Source organism: Lampris incognitus, chromosome 8, assembly GCF_029633865.1.
Source record: "Lampris incognitus isolate fLamInc1 chromosome 8, fLamInc1.hap2, whole genome shotgun sequence".
NCBI classification, from domain to species: Eukaryota; Metazoa; Chordata; class Actinopteri; order Lampriformes; family Lampridae; genus Lampris; species Lampris incognitus.
In genome coordinates, this window is record NC_079218.1 from 60,950,606 (window position 1) to 60,972,016 (window position 21,411).

At 45.2% G+C, this 21,411-nt stretch overlaps 1 protein-coding gene across 1 annotated transcript in view; it reads right to left on the reverse strand.

The window, feature by feature from the left end:
* LOC130116659 (platelet-derived growth factor receptor beta-like) overlaps window positions 1-17,455 on the reverse strand; it is a 143,236-nt gene extending 125,781 nt beyond the window's left edge. Inside the window, exons 1-3 of the mRNA XM_056284639.1 lie at window positions 17,284-17,455; window positions 17,096-17,172; window positions 13,116-13,209 (exon numbers count right to left, since the gene is read on the reverse strand). The gene's annotated coding sequence lies outside the window, so the exon portion shown is untranslated. The remainder of the gene's footprint in view (window positions 1-13,115; window positions 13,210-17,095; window positions 17,173-17,283) is intronic.
* Between the last annotated feature and the right edge of the window lie 3,956 nt (window positions 17,456-21,411).

The following is a 21,411-nucleotide window of genomic DNA, read 5'->3' on the forward strand; positions in this document are numbered from 1 at the left end:
CCACATCATCATCATCATCAGGTGTGTACCACATCATCATCATCAGGTGTGTACCACATCATCATCATCAGGTGTGTACCACATCATCATCATCAGGTGTGTACCACATCATCAGGAGGTGTGTACCACATCATCATCATCAGGTGTGTACCACATCATCATCATCAGGTGTGTACCACATCATCATCAGGTGTGTACCACATCATCATCAGGAGGTGTGTACCACATCATCATCATCAGGTGTGTACCACATCATCATCATCAGGTGTGTACCACATCATCATCAGGTGTGTACCACATCATCAGGAGGTGTGTACCACATCATCATCAGATGTGTACCACATCATCATCATCAGGTGTGTACCACATCATCATCAGGTGTGTACCACATCATCATCATCAGGTGTGTACCACATCATCATCATCATCAGGTGTGTACCACATCATCATCATCAGGTGTGTACCACATCATCATCATCAGGTGTGTACCACATCATCAGGAGGTGTGTACCACATCATCATCATCAGGTGTGTACCACATCATCATCATCAGGTGTGTACCACATCATCATCATCAGGTGTGTACCACATCATCATCAGGTGTGTACCACATCATCATCAGGAGGTGTGTACCACATCATCATCAGGTGTGTACCACATCATCATCAGGTGTGTACCACATCATCATCAGGAGGTGTGTACCACATCATCATCAGGAGGTGTGTACCACATCATCATCATCAGGTGTGTACCACATCATCATCAGGAGGTGTGTACCACATCATCATCAGGAGGTGTGTACCACATCATCATCAGGTGTGTACCACATCATCATCATCAGGTGTGTACCACATCATCATCATCAGGTGTGTACCACATCATCATCATCAGGTGTGTACCACATCATCATCAGGAGGTGTGTACCACATCATCATCAGGAGGTGTGTACCACATCATCATCATCAGGTGTGTACCACATCATCATCAGGAGGTGTGTACCACATCATCATCAGGTGTGTACCACATCATCATCAGGTGTGTACCACATCATCAGGAGGTGTGTACCACATCATCATCAGATGTGTACCACATCATCATCATCAGGTGTGTACCACATCATCATCAGGTGTGTACCACATCATCATCATCAGGTGTGTACCACATCATCATCATCATCAGGTGTGTACCACATCATCATCATCAGGTGTGTACCACATCATCAGGAGGTGTGTACCACATCATCATCATCAGGTGTGTACCACATCATCATCATCAGGTGTGTACCACATCATCATCAGGTGTGTACCACATCATCATCAGGAGGTGTGTACCACATCATCATCAGGTGTGTACCACATCATCATCAGGAGGTGTGTACCACATCATCATCAGGAGGTGTGTACCACATCATCATCATCAGGTGTGTACCACATCATCATCAGGAGGTGTGTACCACATCATCATCAGGAGGTGTGTACCACATCATCATCAGGTGTGTACCACATCATCATCATCAGGTGTGTACCACATCATCATCATCAGGTGTGTACCACATCATCATCATCAGGTGTGTACCACATCATCATCAGATGTGTACCACATCATCAGGAGGTGTGTACCACATCATCATCAGGAGGTGTGTACCACATCATCGTCAGGTGTGTACCACATCATCATCATCAGGTGTGTACCACATCATCATCAGGAGGTGTGTACCACATCATCATCATCAGGTGTGTACCACATCATCATCAGGTGTGTACCACATCCTCATCATCATCATCAGGTGTGTACCACATCCTCATCATCATCAGGTGTGTACCACATCATCATCATCAGGTGTGTACCACATCATCATCAGGTGTGTACCACATCATCATCATCAGGTGTGTACCACATCATCATCATCAGGTGTGTACCACATCATCATCAGGTGTGTACCACATCATCATCAGGAGGTGTGTACCACATCATCATCAGGTGTGTACCACATCATCATCATCAGGTGTGTACCACATCATCATCATCAGGTGTGTACCACATCATCATCAGGTGTGTACCACATCATCATCAGGTGTGTACCACATCATCATCATCAGGTGTGTACCACATCATCATCAGGTGTGTACCACATCATCATCAGGTGTGTACCACATCATCATCATCAGGTGTGTACCACATCATCATCAGGTGTGTACCACATCATCAGGAGGTGTGTACCACATCATCATCATCAGGTGTGTACCACATCATCATCAGGTGTGTACCACATCATCATCATCAGGTGTGTACCACATCATCATCATCATCAGGTGTGTACCACATCATCATCATCAGGTGTGTACCACATCATCATCATCAGGTGTGTACCACATCATCATCATCAGGTGTGTACCACATCATCAGGAGGTGTGTACCACATCATCATCATCAGGTGTGTACCACATCATCATCATCAGGTGTGTACCACATCATCATCAGGTGTGTACCACATCATCATCAGGAGGTGTGTACCACATCATCATCAGGAGGTGTGTACCACATCATCATCATCAGGTGTGTACCACATCATCATCATCAGGTGTGTACCACATCATCATCAGGTGTGTACCACATCATCAGGAGGTGTGTACCACATCATCATCAGATGTGTACCACATCATCATCATCAGGTGTGTACCACATCATCATCAGGTGTGTACCACATCATCATCATCAGGTGTGTACCACATCATCATCATCATCAGGTGTGTACCACATCATCATCATCAGGTGTGTACCACATCATCATCATCAGGTGTGTACCACATCATCAGGAGGTGTGTACCACATCATCATCATCAGGTGTGTACCACATCATCATCATCAGGTGTGTACCACATCATCATCAGGTGTGTACCACATCATCAGGAGGTGTGTACCACATCATCATCATCAGGTGTGTACCACATCATCATCAGGTGTGTACCACATCATCATCATCAGGTGTGTACCACATCATCATCATCATCAGGTGTGTACCACATCATCATCATCAGGTGTGTACCACATCATCATCATCAGGTGTGTACCACATCATCAGGAGGTGTGTACCACATCATCATCATCAGGTGTGTACCACATCATCATCATCAGGTGTGTACCACATCATCATCAGGTGTGTACCACATCATCATCAGGAGGTGTGTACCACATCATCATCATCAGGTGTGTACCACATCATCATCATCAGGTGTGTACCACATCATCATCAGGTGTGTACCACATCATCATCAGATGTGTACCACATCATCATCAGATGTGTACCACATCATCATCATCAGGTGTGTACCACATCATCATCAGGTGTGTACCACATCATCATCATCAGGTGTGTACCACATCATCATCATCATCAGGTGTGTACCACATCATCATCATCAGGTGTGTACCACATCATCATCATCAGGTGTGTACCACATCATCAGGAGGTGTGTACCACATCATCATCATCAGGTGTGTACCACATCATCATCATCAGGTGTGTACCACATCATCATCATCAGGTGTGTACCACATCATCATCAGGTGTGTACCACATCATCATCAGGAGGTGTGTACCACATCATCATCAGGTGTGTACCACATCATCATCAGGTGTGTACCACATCATCATCAGGAGGTGTGTACCACATCATCATCAGGAGGTGTGTACCACATCATCATCATCAGGTGTGTACCACATCATCATCAGGAGGTGTGTACCACATCATCATCAGGTGTGTACCACATCATCATCATCAGGTGTGTACCACATCATCATCATCAGGTGTGTACCACATCATCATCATCAGGTGTGTACCACATCATCATCAGGAGGTGTGTACCACATCATCATCAGGAGGTGTGTACCACATCATCATCATCAGGTGTGTACCACATCATCATCAGGAGGTGTGTACCACATCATCATCAGGTGTGTACCACATCATCATCAGGTGTGTACCACATCATCAGGAGGTGTGTACCACATCATCATCAGATGTGTACCACATCATCATCATCAGGTGTGTACCACATCATCATCAGGTGTGTACCACATCATCATCATCAGGTGTGTACCACATCATCATCATCATCAGGTGTGTACCACATCATCATCATCAGGTGTGTACCACATCATCATCATCAGGTGTGTACCACATCATCAGGAGGTGTGTACCACATCATCATCATCAGGTGTGTACCACATCATCATCATCAGGTGTGTACCACATCATCATCAGGTGTGTACCACATCATCATCAGGAGGTGTGTACCACATCATCATCAGGTGTGTACCACATCATCATCAGGAGGTGTGTACCACATCATCATCAGGAGGTGTGTACCACATCATCATCATCAGGTGTGTACCACATCATCATCAGGAGGTGTGTACCACATCATCATCAGGAGGTGTGTACCACATCATCATCAGGTGTGTACCACATCATCATCATCAGGTGTGTACCACATCATCATCATCAGGTGTGTACCACATCATCATCAGATGTGTACCACATCATCAGGAGGTGTGTACCACATCATCATCAGGAGGTGTGTACCACATCATCGTCAGGTGTGTACCACATCATCATCATCAGGTGTGTACCACATCATCATCAGGAGGTGTGTACCACATCATCATCATCAGGTGTGTACCACATCATCATCAGGTGTGTACCACATCATCATCAGGTGTGTACCACATCATCATCATCAGGTGTGTACCACATCATCATCAGGTGTGTACCACATCATCATCAGGTGTGTACCACATCATCATCAGGTGTGTACCACATCATCATCATCAGGTGTGTACCACATCATCATCAGGTGTGTACCACATCATCAGGAGGTGTGTACCACATCATCATCATCAGGTGTGTACCACATCATCATCAGGTGTGTACCACATCATCATCATCAGGTGTGTACCACATCATCATCATCATCAGGTGTGTACCACATCATCATCATCAGGTGTGTACCACATCATCAGGAGGTGTGTACCACATCATCATCATCAGGTGTGTACCACATCATCATCATCAGGTGTGTACCACATCATCATCATCAGGTGTGTACCACATCATCATCAGGAGGTGTGTACCACATCATCATCAGGTGTGTACCACATCATCATCAGGAGGTGTGTACCACATCATCATCAGGAGGTGTGTACCACATCATCATCATCAGGTGTGTACCACATCATCATCAGGTGTGTACCACATCATCATCAGGTGTGTACCACATCATCATCATCAGGTGTGTACCACATCATCATCAGGTGTGTACCACATCATCAGGAGGTGTGTACCACATCATCATCATCAGGTGTGTACCACATCATCATCAGGTGTGTACCACATCATCATCATCAGGTGTGTACCACATCATCATCATCATCAGGTGTGTACCACATCATCATCATCAGGTGTGTACCACATCATCAGGAGGTGTGTACCACATCATCATCATCAGGTGTGTACCACATCATCATCATCAGGTGTGTACCAAATCATCATCAGGTGTGTACCACATCATCATCAGGAGGTGTGTACCACATCATCATCAGGTGTGTACCACATCATCATCAGGAGGTGTGTACCACATCATCATCAGGAGGTGTGTACCACATCATCATCATCAGGTGTGTACCACATCATCATCAGGAGGTGTGTACCACATCATCATCAGGTGTGTACCACATCATCATCATCAGGTGTGTACCACATCATCATCAGGTGTGTACCACATCATCAGGAGGTGTGTACCACATCATCATCAGATGTGTACCACATCATCATCATCAGGTGTGTACCACATCATCATCAGGTGTGTACCACATCATCATCATCAGGTGTGTACCACATCATCATCATCATCAGGTGTGTACCACATCATCATCATCAGGTGTGTACCACATCATCATCATCATCAGGTGTGTACCACATCATCATCAGGTGTGTACCACATCATCATCAGGAGGTGTGTACCACATCATCATCAGGAGGTGTGTACCACATCATCAGGAGGTGTGTACCACATCATCATCATCAGGTGTGTACCACATCATCATCATCAGGTGTGTACCACATCATCATCATCAGGTGTGTACCACATCATCATCAGGTGTGTACCACATCATCATCAGGAGGTGTGTACCACATCATCATCAGGAGGTGTGTACCACATCATCATCAGGAGGTGTGTACCACATCATCATCAGGTGTGTACCACATCATCATCATCAGGTGTGTACCACATCATCATCATCAGGTGTGTACCACATCATCATCAGATGTGTACCACATCATCAGGAGGTGTGTACCACATCATCATCAGGAGGTGTGTACCACATCATCGTCAGGTGTGTACCACATCATCATCATCAGGTGTGTACCACATCATCATCAGGAGGTGTGTACCACATCATCATCATCAGGTGTGTACCACATCATCATCAGGTGTGTACCACATCATCATCAGGAGGTGTGTACCACATCATCATCAGGAGGTGTGTACCACATCATCATCATCAGGTGTGTACCACATCATCAGGAGGTGTGTACCACATCATCATCAGGTGTGTACCACATCATCATCAGGAGGTGTGTACCACATCATCATCAGGTGTGTACCACATCATCATCATCAGGTGTGTACCACATCATCATCAGGTGTGTACCACATCATCAGGAGGTGTGTACCACATCATCATCATCAGGTGTGTACCACATCATCATCAGGAGGTGTGTACCACATCATCATCAGGTGTGTACCACATCATCATCATCAGGTGTGTACCACATCATCATCATCAGGTGTACCACATCATCAGGAGGTGTGTACCACATCATCATCAGGAGGTGTGTACCACATCATCGTCAGGTGTGTACCACATCATCATCATCAGGTGTGTACCACATCATCATCAGGAGGTGTGTACCACATCATCATCATCAGGTGTGTACCACATCATCATCAGGTGTGTACCACATCATCATCAGGAGGTGTGTACCACATCATCATCAGGAGGTGTGTACCACATCATCATCATCAGGTGTGTACCACATCATCAGGAGGTGTGTACCACATCATCATCAGGTGTGTACCACATCATCATCAGGAGGTGTGTACCACATCATCATCAGGTGTGTACCACATCATCATCATCAGGTGTGTACCACATCATCATCAGGTGTGTACCACATCATCAGGAGGTGTGTACCACATCATCATCAGGAGGTGTGTACCACATCATCATCATCAGGTGTGTACCACATCATCAGGAGGTGTGTACCACATCATCATCAGGAGGTGTGTACCACATCATCATCAGGTGTGTACCACATCATCATCATCAGGTGTGTACCACATCATCATCATCAGGTGTGTACCACATCATCAGGAGGTGTGTACCACATCATCATCAGGAGGTGTGTACCACATCATCGTCAGGTGTGTACCACATCATCATCATCAGGTGTGTACCACATCATCATCAGGAGGTGTGTACCACATCATCATCATCAGGTGTGTACCACATCATCATCAGGTGTGTACCACATCATCATCAGGAGGTGTGTACCACATCATCATCAGGAGGTGTGTACCACATCATCATCATCAGGTGTGTACCACATCATCAGGAGGTGTGTACCACATCATCATCAGGTGTGTACCACATCATCATCAGGAGGTGTGTACCACATCATCATCAGGTGTGTACCACATCATCATCATCAGGTGTGTACCACATCATCATCAGGTGTGTACCACATCATCAGGAGGTGTGTACCACATCATCATCAGGAGGTGTGTACCACATCATCATCATCAGGTGTGTACCACATCATCAGGAGGTGTGTACCACATCATCATCAGGAGGTGTGTACCACATCATCATCAGGTGTGTACCACATCATCATCATCAGGTGTGTACCACATCATCATCAGATGTGTACCACATCATCAGGAGGTGTGTACCACATCATCATAGTGTGTACCACATCATCAGGTGTGTACCACATCATCATGACACAACACACAGTGTAATGCTGGGTATAATGTCTTGTGATGTGTGTTGCTTTGCAGTGATTTTACTGAGGGAGGCGTCCACCGTAGTGGGTAATTGGCTGAGGTGTTCGGGGTGGGTAAAAGGGGGCGTGTCTAATGCTACATTTTCACGGAGGATGACTGGAGAGTGGACGGCAAGTTGTGCTGTGGAGAGTTAGCTAATAGATTGTGTTACGGAGAGTTAGCTTATAGATCATGCTATGGAGCGTTAGCTAATAGATCGTGCTATGGAGAGTTAGTTAATAGATTGTGCTATGGAGAGTTAGCTAATAGATTGTGCTATGGAGCGTTAGCTAATAGATCGTGCTATGGAGAGTTTGTTAATAGATTGTGCTATGGAGAGTTAGTTAATAGATTGTGCTATGGAGAGTTAGTTAATAGATTGTGCTATGGAGAGTTAGCTAATAGATCGTGCTATGGAGAGTTAGTTAATAGATTGTGCTATGGAGAGTTAGCTAATAGATCGTGCTATGGAGAGTTAGTTAATAGATTGTGCTATGGAGAGTTAGCGAATAGATTGTGCTGCGGGTAGTTGGCTAATAGATTGTGCTATGGGGAGTTGGCTAATAGATTGTGCTGCGGGTAGTTGGCTAATAGATTGTGCTATGGGGAGTTGGCTAATAGATTGTGCTGCGGGTAGTTGGCTAGTAGATTGTGCTATGGGGAGTTGGCTAATAGATTGTGCTATGGAGAGTTAGCTAATAGATTGTGCTGCGGGTATTTGGCTAATACATCATGCGATGGAGAGTTGGCTAATAGATTGTGCTGCGGGTAGTTGGCTAATAGATTGTGCTATGGGGAGTTGGCTAAAAGATTGTGCTATGGAGAGTTAGCTAATAGATCGTGCTATGGAGAGTTAGCTAATAGATTGTGCTGTGGAGAGTTAGCTAATAGATTGTGCTGTGGGTATTTGGCTAATAGATCATGCGATGGAGAGTTGGCTAATAGATTGTGCTGCGGGTAGTTGGCTAATAGATTGTGCTATGGAGAGTTTGCTAACAGATTGTGCTATGGAGAGTTAGCTAATAGATTGTGCTATGGAGAGTTAGCTAATAGATTGTGCTATGGAGAGTTTGCTAATAGATTGTGCTATGGAGAGTTAGCTAATAGATCGTGCTATGGAGAGTTAGTTAATAGATTGTGCTGCGGGTAGTTGGCTAGTAGATTGTGCTATGGGGAGTTGGCTAATAGATTGTGCTATGGAGAGTTAGCTAATAGATTTTGCTATGGAGAGTTAGCTAATAGATCATGCTATGGAGAGTTAGTTAATAGATTGTGCTGTGGGTAGTTGGCTAATAGATCGTGCGATGGAGAGTTGGCTAATAGATTGTGCTACGGGCAGTTGGCTAATAGATTTTGCTATGGAGAGTTAGCTAATAGATCATGCTATGGAGAGTTAGCTAATAGATTGTGCTGTGGAGAGTTAGTTAATAGATTGTGCTGTGGGTAGTTGGCTAATAGATCGTGCGATGGAGAGTTGGCTAATAGATTGTGCTACGGGGAGTTGGCTAATAGATTGTGCTATGGAGAGTTAGCTTATAGATCATGCTATGGAGCGTTAGCTAATAGATTGTGCTGCGGGTAGCTGGCTAATAGATTGTGCTACGGGGAGTTGGCTAATAGATCGTGCTATGGAGAGTTAGCTAATAGATTGTGCTATGGGGAGTTGGCTAATAGATTGTGCTGCGGGTAGTTGGCTAGTAGATTGTGCTATGGGGAGTTGGCTAATAGATTGTGCTATGGAGAGTTAGCTAATAGATTGTGCTGTGGGTATTTGGCTAATACATCATGCGATGGAGAGTTGGCTAATAGATTGTGCTGCGGGTAGTTGGCTAATAGATTGTGCTATGGGGAGTTGGCTAAAAGATTGTGCTATGGAGAGTTAGCTAATAGATCGTGCTATGGAGAGTTAGCTAATAGATTGTGCTGTGGAGAGTTAGCTAATAGATTGTGCTGTGGGTATTTGGCTAATAGATCATGCGATGGAGAGTTGGCTAATAGATTGTGCTGCGGGTAGTTGGCTAATAGATTGTGCTATGGAGAGTTTGCTAACAGATTGTGCTATGGAGAGTTAGCTAATAGATTGTGCTATGGAGAGTTAGCTAATAGATTGTGCTATGGAGAGTTTGCTAATAGATTGTGCTATGGAGAGTTAGCTAATAGATCGTGCTATGGAGAGTTAGTTAATAGATTGTGCTGCGGGTAGTTGGCTAGTAGATTGTGCTATGGGGAGTTGGCTAATAGATTGTGCTATGGAGAGTTAGCTAATAGATTTTGCTATGGAGAGTTAGCTAATAGATCATGCTATGGAGAGTTAGTTAATAGATTGTGCTGTGGGTAGTTGGCTAATAGATCGTGCGATGGAGAGTTGGCTAATAGATTGTGCTACGGGCAGTTGGCTAATAGATTTTGCTATGGAGAGTTAGCTAATAGATCATGCTATGGAGAGTTAGCTAATAGATTGTGCTGTGGAGAGTTAGTTAATAGATTGTGCTGTGGGTAGTTGGCTAATAGATCATGCGATGGAGAGTTGGCTAATAGATTGTGCTACGGGGAGTTGGCTAATAGATTGTGCTATGGAGAGTTAGCTTATAGATCATGCTATGGAGCGTTAGCTAATAGATTGTGCTGCGGGTAGCTGGCTAATAGATTGTGCTACGGGGAGTTGGCTAATAGATCGTGCTATGGAGAGTTAGCTAATAGATTGTGCTATGGAGAGTTTGCTAATAGATTGTGCTATGGAGAGTTAGCTAATAGATTGTGCTGCAGGTAGTTTGCTAATAGATTGTGCTATGGAGAGTTAGCTAATAGATTGTGCTATGGAGAGTTTGCTAATAGATTGTGCTATGGAGAGTTAGCTAATAGATTGTGCTGCGGGTAGTTGGCTAATAGATTGTGCTATGGGGAGTTGGCTAATAGATTGTGCTATGGAGAGTTAGCTAATAGATCGTGCTATGGAGAGTTAGCTAATAGAGTGTGCTATGGAGAGTTAGCTAATAGATTGTGCTATGGAGAGTTAGCTAGTAGATTGTGCTATGGGGAGTTGGCTAATAGATTGTGCTATGGAGAGTTAGCTAATAGATTGTGCTATGGAGAGTTAGCTAATAGATCGTACTATGGAGAGTTAGTTAATAGATTGTGATGCGGGTAGTTGGCTAGTAGATTGTGCTATGGGGAGTTGGCTAATAGATTGTGCTATGGAGAGTTAGCTTATAGATTTTGCTATGGAGAGTTAGCTAATAGATCATGCTATGGAGAGTTAGCTAATAGATTGTGCTGTGGAGAGTTAGTTAATAGATTGTGCTATGGAGAGTTTGCTAATAGATTGTGCTATGGAGAGTTAGCTAATAGATTGTGCTGCGGGTAGTTGGCTAATAGATTGTGCTATGGGGAGTTGGCTAATAGATTGTGCTATGGAGAGTTAGCTAATAGATCGTGCTATGGAGAGTTAGCTAATAGATTGTGCTATGGAGAGTTAGCTAATAGATTGTGCTATGGAGAGTTAGCTAGTAGATTGTGCTATGGGGAGTTGGCTAATAGATTGTGCCATGGAGAGTTAGCTAATAGATTTTGCTATGGAGAGTTTGCTAATAGATTGTGCTATGGAGAATTAGCTAATAGATTGTGCTATGGAGAGTTAGCTAATAGATTGTGCTATGGAGAGTTTGCTAATAGATTGTGCTATGGAGAGTTAGCTAATAGATCGTACTATGGAGAGTTAGTTAATAGATTGTGCTGCGGGTAGTTGGCTAGTAGATTGTGCTATGGGGAGTTGGCTAATAGATTGTGCTATGGAGAGTTAGCTAATAGATTTTGCTATGGAGAGTTAGCTAATAGATCATGCTATGGAGAGTTAGCTAATAGATTGTGCTGTGGAGAGTTAGTTAATAGATTGTGCTGTGGGTAGTTGGCTAATAGATCGTGCGATGGAGAGTTTGCTAATAGATTGTGCTATGGAGAGTTAGCTAATAGATTGTGATGCGGGTAGTTGGCTAATAGATTGTGCTATGGGGAGTTGGCTAATAGATTGTGCTATGGAGAGTTAGCTAATAGATTGTGCTATGGAGAGTTAGCTAATAGATCGTGCTATGGAGAGTTAGCTAATAGATCGTGCTGTGGAGAGTTAGTTAATAGATTGTGCTGTGGGTATTTGGCTAATAGATCATGCGATGGAGAGTTGGCTAATAGATTGTGCTGCGGGTAGTTGGCTAATAGATTGTGCTATGGGGAGTTGGCTAATAGATTGTCCTATGGAGAGTTAGCTAATAGATCGTGCTATGGAGAGTTAGCTAATAGATTGTGCTGCGGAGAGTTAGTTAATAGATTGTGCTGTGGGTATTTGGCTAATAGATCATGCGATGGAGAGTTGGCTAATAGATTATGCTGCGGGTAGTTGGCTAATAGATTGTGCTATGGAGAGTTTGCTAATAGATTGTGCTATGGAGAATTAGCTAATAGATTGTGCTATGGAGAGTTAGCTAATAGATTGTGCTATGGAGAGTTTGCTAATAGATTGTGCTATGGAGATTTAGTAAATAGATTGTGCTGCGGGTAGTTGGCTAATAGATTGTGCTATGGAGAGTTAGGTAATAGATCGTGCTATGGAGAGTTAGCTAATAGATTGTGCTATGGGGAGTTAGCTAATAGATTGTGCTATGGAGAGTTAGCTAATAGATCGTGCTATGGAGAGTTAGCTAATAGATTGTGCTATGGGGAGTTAGCTAATAGATTGTGCTATGGAGAGTTAGCTAATAGATTGTGCTATGGAGAGTTAGCTAATAGATCGTGCTATGGAGAGTTGGCTAATAGATTGTGCTACGAGGAGTTGGCTAATAGATCGTGCGATGGGACAGTTTGCTAATAGATCGTGCTACGGTTAAAAGTTGTGAAATTTGGCACGTTTACTGGGAACAATCCCATGATTCTTTTCAACAACTCTCATGTATGTGCTCCGAGTGCTCTAGCGCTACCAACGGGTCAAAGCTGGCGCTACATTCATGCGTACGTACCTTTGAAACGTATGGCCAACTTTCGAAAATGAGGTGTGGCTGGATTCCTGGGATCAAGCCGAGTTCAACATGTCCCACGGTGTCAGTTTCCACGCTGGAAGTTTAAAAAAGTCCACAGTTCACAAGTATTATGTCCCGATTTTCACAGTTTTGCTACAGGTGATCTTCAAACCAAGCTTCACAAAAGTGATCATATGGATTTTTGATTTTCGAAACCGTTTGACCCTTACAGCCAATCAAAATCAGCAGCAAAGCCACCGAACAGGAAGTAAGTTCACATGTCAGCAGCTGTTGATGTACTGACACCAGACTTGGTATGTGGTTTCAGGACGCCTTCCGGAGGATGAGCTTGAACCGCTTGGCCCCCTCATCACTGCTTGAAGCTGTATTTATAATTATTGTTATTATTATTATTGTTGTTGTTGTTATTATTATTGTTGTTGTTGTTATTATTGTTGTTGTTATTATTATTATCATTATGTTTTTATGTCGCATGAACGAGAAATAGCCAATACAACGAGGCACAAAAGCGGCTGAGCAAAATCGTAACACTTTTTGCTTTTTGCATTCTCACACAAAAACAGTGAACGGAGAATGCCTGATTTGTTATGTTTCTTTTTTCTGTCTACCAACACATGCAGGGTCAAAACAAATACACAAAGTTGGTATTTTTCACAGTTAGTGTGTGAAGACGAAAAGTGCATTTATTAAACAGTGTTCAGGCCGGAGACAGCTGCACATTCATACTCATTTTAAATGGTCTACGGTGCTCTAAGAGAGCCCAAACCATTATGCCAAACTCATGACATCCAGTTTATGTTCTTCTGATCTGGCGGTGGCCACAGGGTCCCTGTAATTTGACTACTTTTGAAAAGACTACCTGAGTGAGAGGTAGGCCTCTCTTTCAAAGTAAACTACCCATTCATGCAGGCACATCTTTAAGTTAAGGAGTTGATGAACTGTTAGGTAAATTAAAATAACCTTGTACTTCATTGTTTGTCCAGGCCTACTAACTGAATGAACATGAGACTTAACTTTCCGTTTTTAGGGCTCAGAAGAGTCTCGTGTAATAGTCTGACTGGGGCTCCCGCTGACGCCGGCACATTTGTCTGGACTGCTTGAAAAGCAGCATCCTGACATGTTGTCAACGGTCAGGCTTTAAAAGACACACTAATGATCTCGGCAATCTGACTTTCATTTCATGGTCAAGATGGCACAAGCATCTAGTATCTAAATAAAAGCAAGGTAAGCAGATGAGAAAATGAAAAACTTCAACTCCAAAACAGACATTTTCTATCTGTCTGTCTTCACATATGAGATCACTGAAGAGGATGAAGCAAATATTAGTTAAATACAAAGCTGGTTACACATGTACTCAGGTTACTCTACACATTAGAACAACAAGCAGACATGGTCCGATTAACTACAATGTAAATTCAATGTTTTCTGTGTTTTATATTTGATTAGTCGCAGACTGCAGCACAATATTAACTTGTAAAAGAACATTTCCTTCCATTCAGATTCAAATGTTCATGTGAGTTTATGCTCACCTGCCAAGACTGGACGAACTCTCTCTATATATGACTCTGGTTTAACCTACACTAACTCTGTCTATACATGACTGTGTACTAACCTGGACTAACTCTGTCTATATATTACTCTGGTTTACCCAGACTAACTCTGTCTATACATGACTGTGTACTAACCTGGACTAACTCTCTATATATATGACTCTGGTTTAACCTACACTAACTCTGTCTATACATGACGCCGTACTAACCTGGACTAACTCTGTCTATATATTACTCTGGTTTACCCAGACTAACTCTGTCTATACATGACTGTGTACTAACCTGGACTAACTCTGTCATATATTACTCTGGTTTAACCTACACTAACTCTGTCTATACATGACTGTGTACTAACCTGGACTAACTCTGTCTATATATTACTCTGGTTTACCCAGACTAACTCTGTCTATACATGACTGTGTACTAACCTGGACTAACTCTGTCTATATATTACTCTGGTTTACCCAGACTAACTCTGTCTATACATGACTGTGTACTAACCTGGACTAACTCTGTCTATATATTACTCTGGTTTACCCAGACTAACTCTGTCTATACATGACTGTGTACTAACCTGGACTAACTCTGTCATATATTACTCTGGTTTACCCAGACTAACTCTGTCTATACATGACTGTGTACTAACCTGGACTAACTCTGTCTATATATTACTCTGGTTTACCCAGACTAACTCTGTCTATACATGACTGTGTACTAACCTGGACTAACTCTGTCTATATATTACTCTGGTTTACCCAGACTAACTCTCTCTATACATGACTGTGTACTAACCTGGACTAACTGTCTATATATTACTCTGGTTTAACCCAGACTAACTCTCTCTATACATGACTCTGTACTAACCTGGACTAACTCTGTCTATATATTACCCTGGTTTAACCTAACTCTGTCTATACATGACTCTGTACAAACCTGGACTAACTCTGTCATATATCACTCTGGTTTAACCCAGACTAACTCTGTCTATACATTATTCTGTACTAACCTGGACTAACTCTGTCTACATATTACTCTGGTTTAACCTAGACTAACTCTGTCTATACACGACTCTGTACTAACCCAGACTAACTCTGTCTATATATGACTCTGTTCTAACCTGGACTAACACTGTCTATATATTACTATGTACTAACCCACACTAACTCTGTCTATACATGACTCTGTACTAACCTGGACTAACTGTCTATATATTACCCTGGTTTAACCAAGACTACCTCTGTCTACACATTACTCTGTACTAACCTAGACTAACTCTGTCGATAGATTATTCTGGTTTAACCCGTACTAATACTGTCTATATATGACTCCGTACTAACCGGGACTAGCTCTGTCTATACATGACTCTGGTTTAACCTGAACTAACTCTGTCTATATAGACCCTTTTAGAGCCTATGTAACAGGGCGTCAGCTGGAGGCAAAACAAAGCCACAAGCGGTAACGTTAAATACGAATCACGCCCTCAGGCAGCGTACATCATCTAGCTAGCGTTAGCCAACATGTCTTCATGCTGTGTTTTTCGGTGCCAGAATCGAAGAAGTAATAAACTACACTTGGAAGTTTTATCGCATACCAGCTGCCACTTAACAGTCAAAAAGATCGGCGACAGCTGTGGTTAAACGCGATAAGATGAAAGGCCTGGACTGAGGAGATCATCAGAAATGCTGGTGTTTGTAGCGCACACTTCATATCAGCTAAGTAAGGTAATGTTAAACTATACTTTTGCCTGTTGTAGGTATGGATATTGCCTCCAGCTAAGCTCCGCCCACAGAAGAACGTCATTATGTTTACTAACAGAAAAGCGGTCTATATGACTCAGGTATAACCTGGACTAACTGTCTATAAATGACTCGGGTCTAACCTGGTCTACCTCTTCCCATGTATCACTCAGGTCTAAGGTGTACTAACTCTATGTATGACTGTGGTCTAACCTGGTCTAGCTTTGTATTTATCTATATACGAGTCTGGTCTCCTGTTGCGTCAACACTGACGCAAGCAGGAAGTTTTTCTAATAGCGTGATGCCATACCAAACCAAAACAGTTGACACAGCGCGCACACACACACACACACACACACACACACACACACACACACACACACACACACACACACACACACAGAAACAGTATACACATAGACAGCAAACCAAAACCAAACAGGAAGTCAATACATGCCGAGGGACATTTTGAAGCATGAACGAGGTAAAAGAGAAGAGAAGTACCATCCAACAGCTCCTTGTCTGTCTGTCTGTCTGTCTGTCTGTCTGTCTGTCTGTCTGTCTGTCTGTCTGTCTGTCTGTCTCTCTCTCTCTCTCTCTCTCTCTCTCTCTCTCTCTCTCTCTCTCTCTCTCTCTCTCTCTCTCTCTCTCTCTCTCACAATCCATCTCTTACCTGTCGTCTTTCCTCCATGATGAAGTCAGTTTGGATGTTTGGTGATGTTTTGTTGGACTTTGTGGGTTTATGGCAGCCTGAAACAGAGAATGGACATCAAGACCTTTGACCTTCTGCTCGGAGGAATTCAGGCAGGTTCTTCACCTCAAGTCACAGTAAAGAGAATCAGGACTCGTGTGATGACCGACCCCCACAAACCCGCCGTCAGCGCGTCGATCCCACGTCTAGATTCAGACTCTCCGTCTTCTTCTCAAACACAAAACCACCAACGACAAAAACAGACCAGCTGTCTCTCCGTACCCACGGCAACAATGTGGAAAAATACTGCTTTAAAAACACAAGACGGTCTGACTGGTCCACTCCCCGATTCCTCTCCTCCTCCTCCTCCTCCACCGCTGTACTGTAGGAAGGAATAGAAGTGGAGGCAGAGGGGCTTTCTGCCTCACTGAGAGGAAAATATGTGGTCTGAGTGAGACAGACAGACAGACAGACAGACAGACAGACAGACAGAGAGAGAGGTAAGGGGGGAGAGCGAGAGAGAGAGGTAAGGGGAGAGAGCGAGGGAGAGAGAGAGAGAGAGAGAGACAGAGAGAGAGAGGGAGAGAGAGAAAGAGATTTTTTTAAAGTAACTTTAGTTTTAAAAAAAATACAATCATATTCAAACCACAAGCAAATAGATATTTAAGAATACATTAAATCACATCAACTGTCCAGAAAAAACAAGTTGGTCATCTTTTACTGAGCACAACACCTCCCCATGAGCCCAGACAACACTGAACACCTCCCCATGACTCCAGATAACACTCAGACAGACACACACACAGACAGACACACAGACAGACAGACAGACCGACTGAGAGAGAGAGACAGGGAAAGAGACAGAGAGGAGGGGTAAGGGGGAGAGAGAGAGAGAGAGAGAGAGGGGGTAAGAGGGGTAGAGAGAGGGAGTGAGAGGAGAGGGGGGGGTGAGAGGGGGAGAGCGAGAGAGGGGGGGGTAAGAGGGGTAGAGAGAGGGAGTGAGAGGAGAGGGGGGGTGAGCGAGAGAGAGAGAGAGAGAGAGGGTAAGAGGGGTAGAGAGAGGGAGAGAGGAGAGAGGGGGGGTGAGAGGGGGAGAGCGAGAGAGGGGGGGTAAGAGGGGTAGAGAGAGGGAGTGAGAGGAGAGGGGGGGTGAGCGAGAGAGAGAGAGGGGGGGTACGAGGGGTAGAGAGAGGGAGAGAGGAGAGAGGGGGGTGAGAGGGGGAGAGCGAGAGAGGGGGGGTAAGAGGGGTAGAGAGAGGGAGTGGGAGGAGAGAGGGGGGTGAGAGGGGGAGAGCGAGAGAGAGAGAGGGGGGGGTAAGAGGGGTAGAGAGAGGGAGTGAGAGGAGAGAGGGGGGTGAGAGGGGGAGAGCGAGAGAGGGGGGGTAAGAGGGGTAGAGAGAGGGAGTGAGAGGAGAGAGGGGGGTGAGAGGGGGAGAGCGAGAGAGGGGGGGGGTAAGAGGGGTAGAGAGAGGGAGTGAGAGGAGAGAGGGGGGTGAGAGGGGGAGAGCGAGAGAGAGAACGTCTGTTTTCAATCAACCCTCCCTCACCCGACAGGATATGAACAGTGTGCTGGGGAATTCAGAGTCCAAACTAAGTAGGCACACACACACACACACACACACACACACACACACACACAATCACACACACACACACACACACACACACACACACACACACACACACACACAATCACACACACACACACACACACACACACACACACATATGCAGACTCACATTTTTTATTTTAACTTGAAGCAAGAGACGACTTGTTTGTGTGTGCGTGTGTGTGATTGTGTGTGTGCGTGAGATTGTGTGTGTGTGTGTGTGTGTGTGTGTGTGTGTGTGTGTGTGTGTGTGTGTGTGTGTGTGTGTGTGTGTGTGTGTGTCCGTTAGCAGTCGTATTTGGAATAGTAGCTGATTAAATAGAGTGGAAAGAGAGACTGGCTGACTGGTGAGGGTTGTAAATCTGTACTCAATAGACCACTTCAACTGCAGTACTGCCATTCACACCGCAGCCTGTAGGGGGCGCAACGAGCATCTTACTAAGAAGAATGTTGATATAATCGATATATGCGATTGTTAACACAAAACACAAGCAACATGAGCAGGAAACTGTCAAGTGTGGGTTGGACTGAAAGGAAAAGCTGGAGAGGGAAGAAGACCTACATCACTTCAGAAGATCATAGGCCAACTTGTTGATCCCAACACCTTCAGTCAGAAGACGAGTGTCCCCGCACGTTCAGTCAGGAGACTAGTGTCCCCACACGTTCAGTCAGAAGACGAGTGTCCCAACATGCATCAGAAGACGAGTGTCCCCACACGTTCAGTCAGAAGACGAGTGTCCCCACACGTTCAGTCAGAAGACGAGTGTCCCCACACGTTCAGTCAGAAGACGAGTGTCCCCGCACGTTCAGTCAGAAGACGAGTGTCCCCACACGTTCAGTCAGAAGACGAGTGTCCCCACACGTTCAGTCAGAAGACGAGTGTCCCCACACGTTCAGTCAGAAGACGAGTGTCCCCACAGGTTCAGTCAGAAGACGAGTGTCCCAACATGCATCAGAAGACTAGTGTCCCCACACGCATCAGAAGACGAGTGTCCCCACACGTTCAGTCAGAAGACGAGTGTCCCCGCACGTTCAGTCAGAAGACGAGTGTCCCCACACGTTCAGTCAGAAGACGAGTGTCCCCGCACGTTCAGTCAGAAGACGAGTGTCCCCGCAGGTTCAGTCAGAAGACGAGTGTCCCAACATGCATCAGAAGACTAGTGTCCCCACACGCATCAGAAGACTAGTGTCCCCACACGCATCAGAAGACGAGTGTCCCAACACGTTCAGTCATAAGACTAGTGTCCCCACACGCATCAGAAGACGAGTGTCCCAACACGTTCAGTCAGAAGACGAGTGTCCCAACATGCATCAGAAGACGAGTGTCCCCACACGTTCAGTCAGAAGACGAGTGTCCCCACACGTTCAGTCAGAAGACGAGTGTCCCCGCACGTTCAGTCAGAAGACGAGTGTCCCCGCACGCATCAGAAGACGAGTGTCCCCACACGTTCAGTCAGAAGACGAGTGTCCCCACAGGTTCAGTCAGAAGACGAGTGTCCCAACATGCATCAGAAGACTAGTGTCCCCACACGCATCAGAAGACGAGTGTCCCCACACGTTCAGTCAGAAGACGAGTGTCCCCGCACGTTCAGTCAGAAGACGAGTGTCCCCACACGTTCAGTCAGAAGACGAGTGTCCCCGCACGTTCAGTCAGAAGACGAGTGTCCCCGCAGGTTCAGTCAGAAGACGAGTGTCCCAACATGCATCAGAAGACTAGTGTCCCCACACGCATCAGAAGACTAGTGTCCCCACACGCATCAGAAGACGAGTGTCCCAACACGTTCAGTCATAAGACTAGTGTCCCCACACGCATCAGAAGACGAGTGTCCCAACACGTTCAGTCAGAAGACGAGTGTCCCCACACGCATCAGAAGACGAGTGTCCCCACACGTTCAGTCAGAAGACGAGTGTCCCCACTCGCATCAGAAGACGAGTGTCCCCACACGCATCAGAAGACGAGTGTCCCCACACGCATAAGACGACAAGTGTCCCCACACGCATCAGAAGACGAGTGTCCCCACACGTTCAGTCAGAAGACGAGTGTCCCCACACGCATCAGAAGACTAGTGTCCCCACATGCATCAGAAGACTAGTGTCCCCACACGCATCAGAAGACGAGTGTCCCCGCACGCATCAGAAGACGAGTGTCCCCGCACGCATCAGAAGACTAGTGTCCCCGCACGCATCAGAAGACTAGTGTCCCCACACGCATCAGAAGACGAGTGTCCCCACACGCATCAGAAGACTAGTGTCCCCACACGCATAAGACGACAAGTGTCCCCAGACGCATCAGAAGACGAGTGTCCCCGCACCCGTCAGAAGACGAGTGTCCCCACACGCATCAGAAATGTGTGTCCCCACACGCATCAGAAGACGAGTCTCCACACGCATCAGGAGACTAGTGTCCCCACACGCATCAGAAGACTAGTGTCCCCACATGCATCAGAAGACTAGTGTCCCCACACGCATCAGAAGACTAGTGTCCCCACACGCATCAGAAGACGAGTGTCCCCACACGCATCAGAAGACGAGTGTCCCCGCACGCATCAGAAGACTAGTGTCCCCGCACGCATCAGAAGACTAGTGTCCCCACACGCATCAGAAGACGAGTGTCCCCACACGCATCAGAAGACGAGTGTCCCCACACGCATAAGACGACAAGTGTCCCCACACGCATCAGAAGACGAG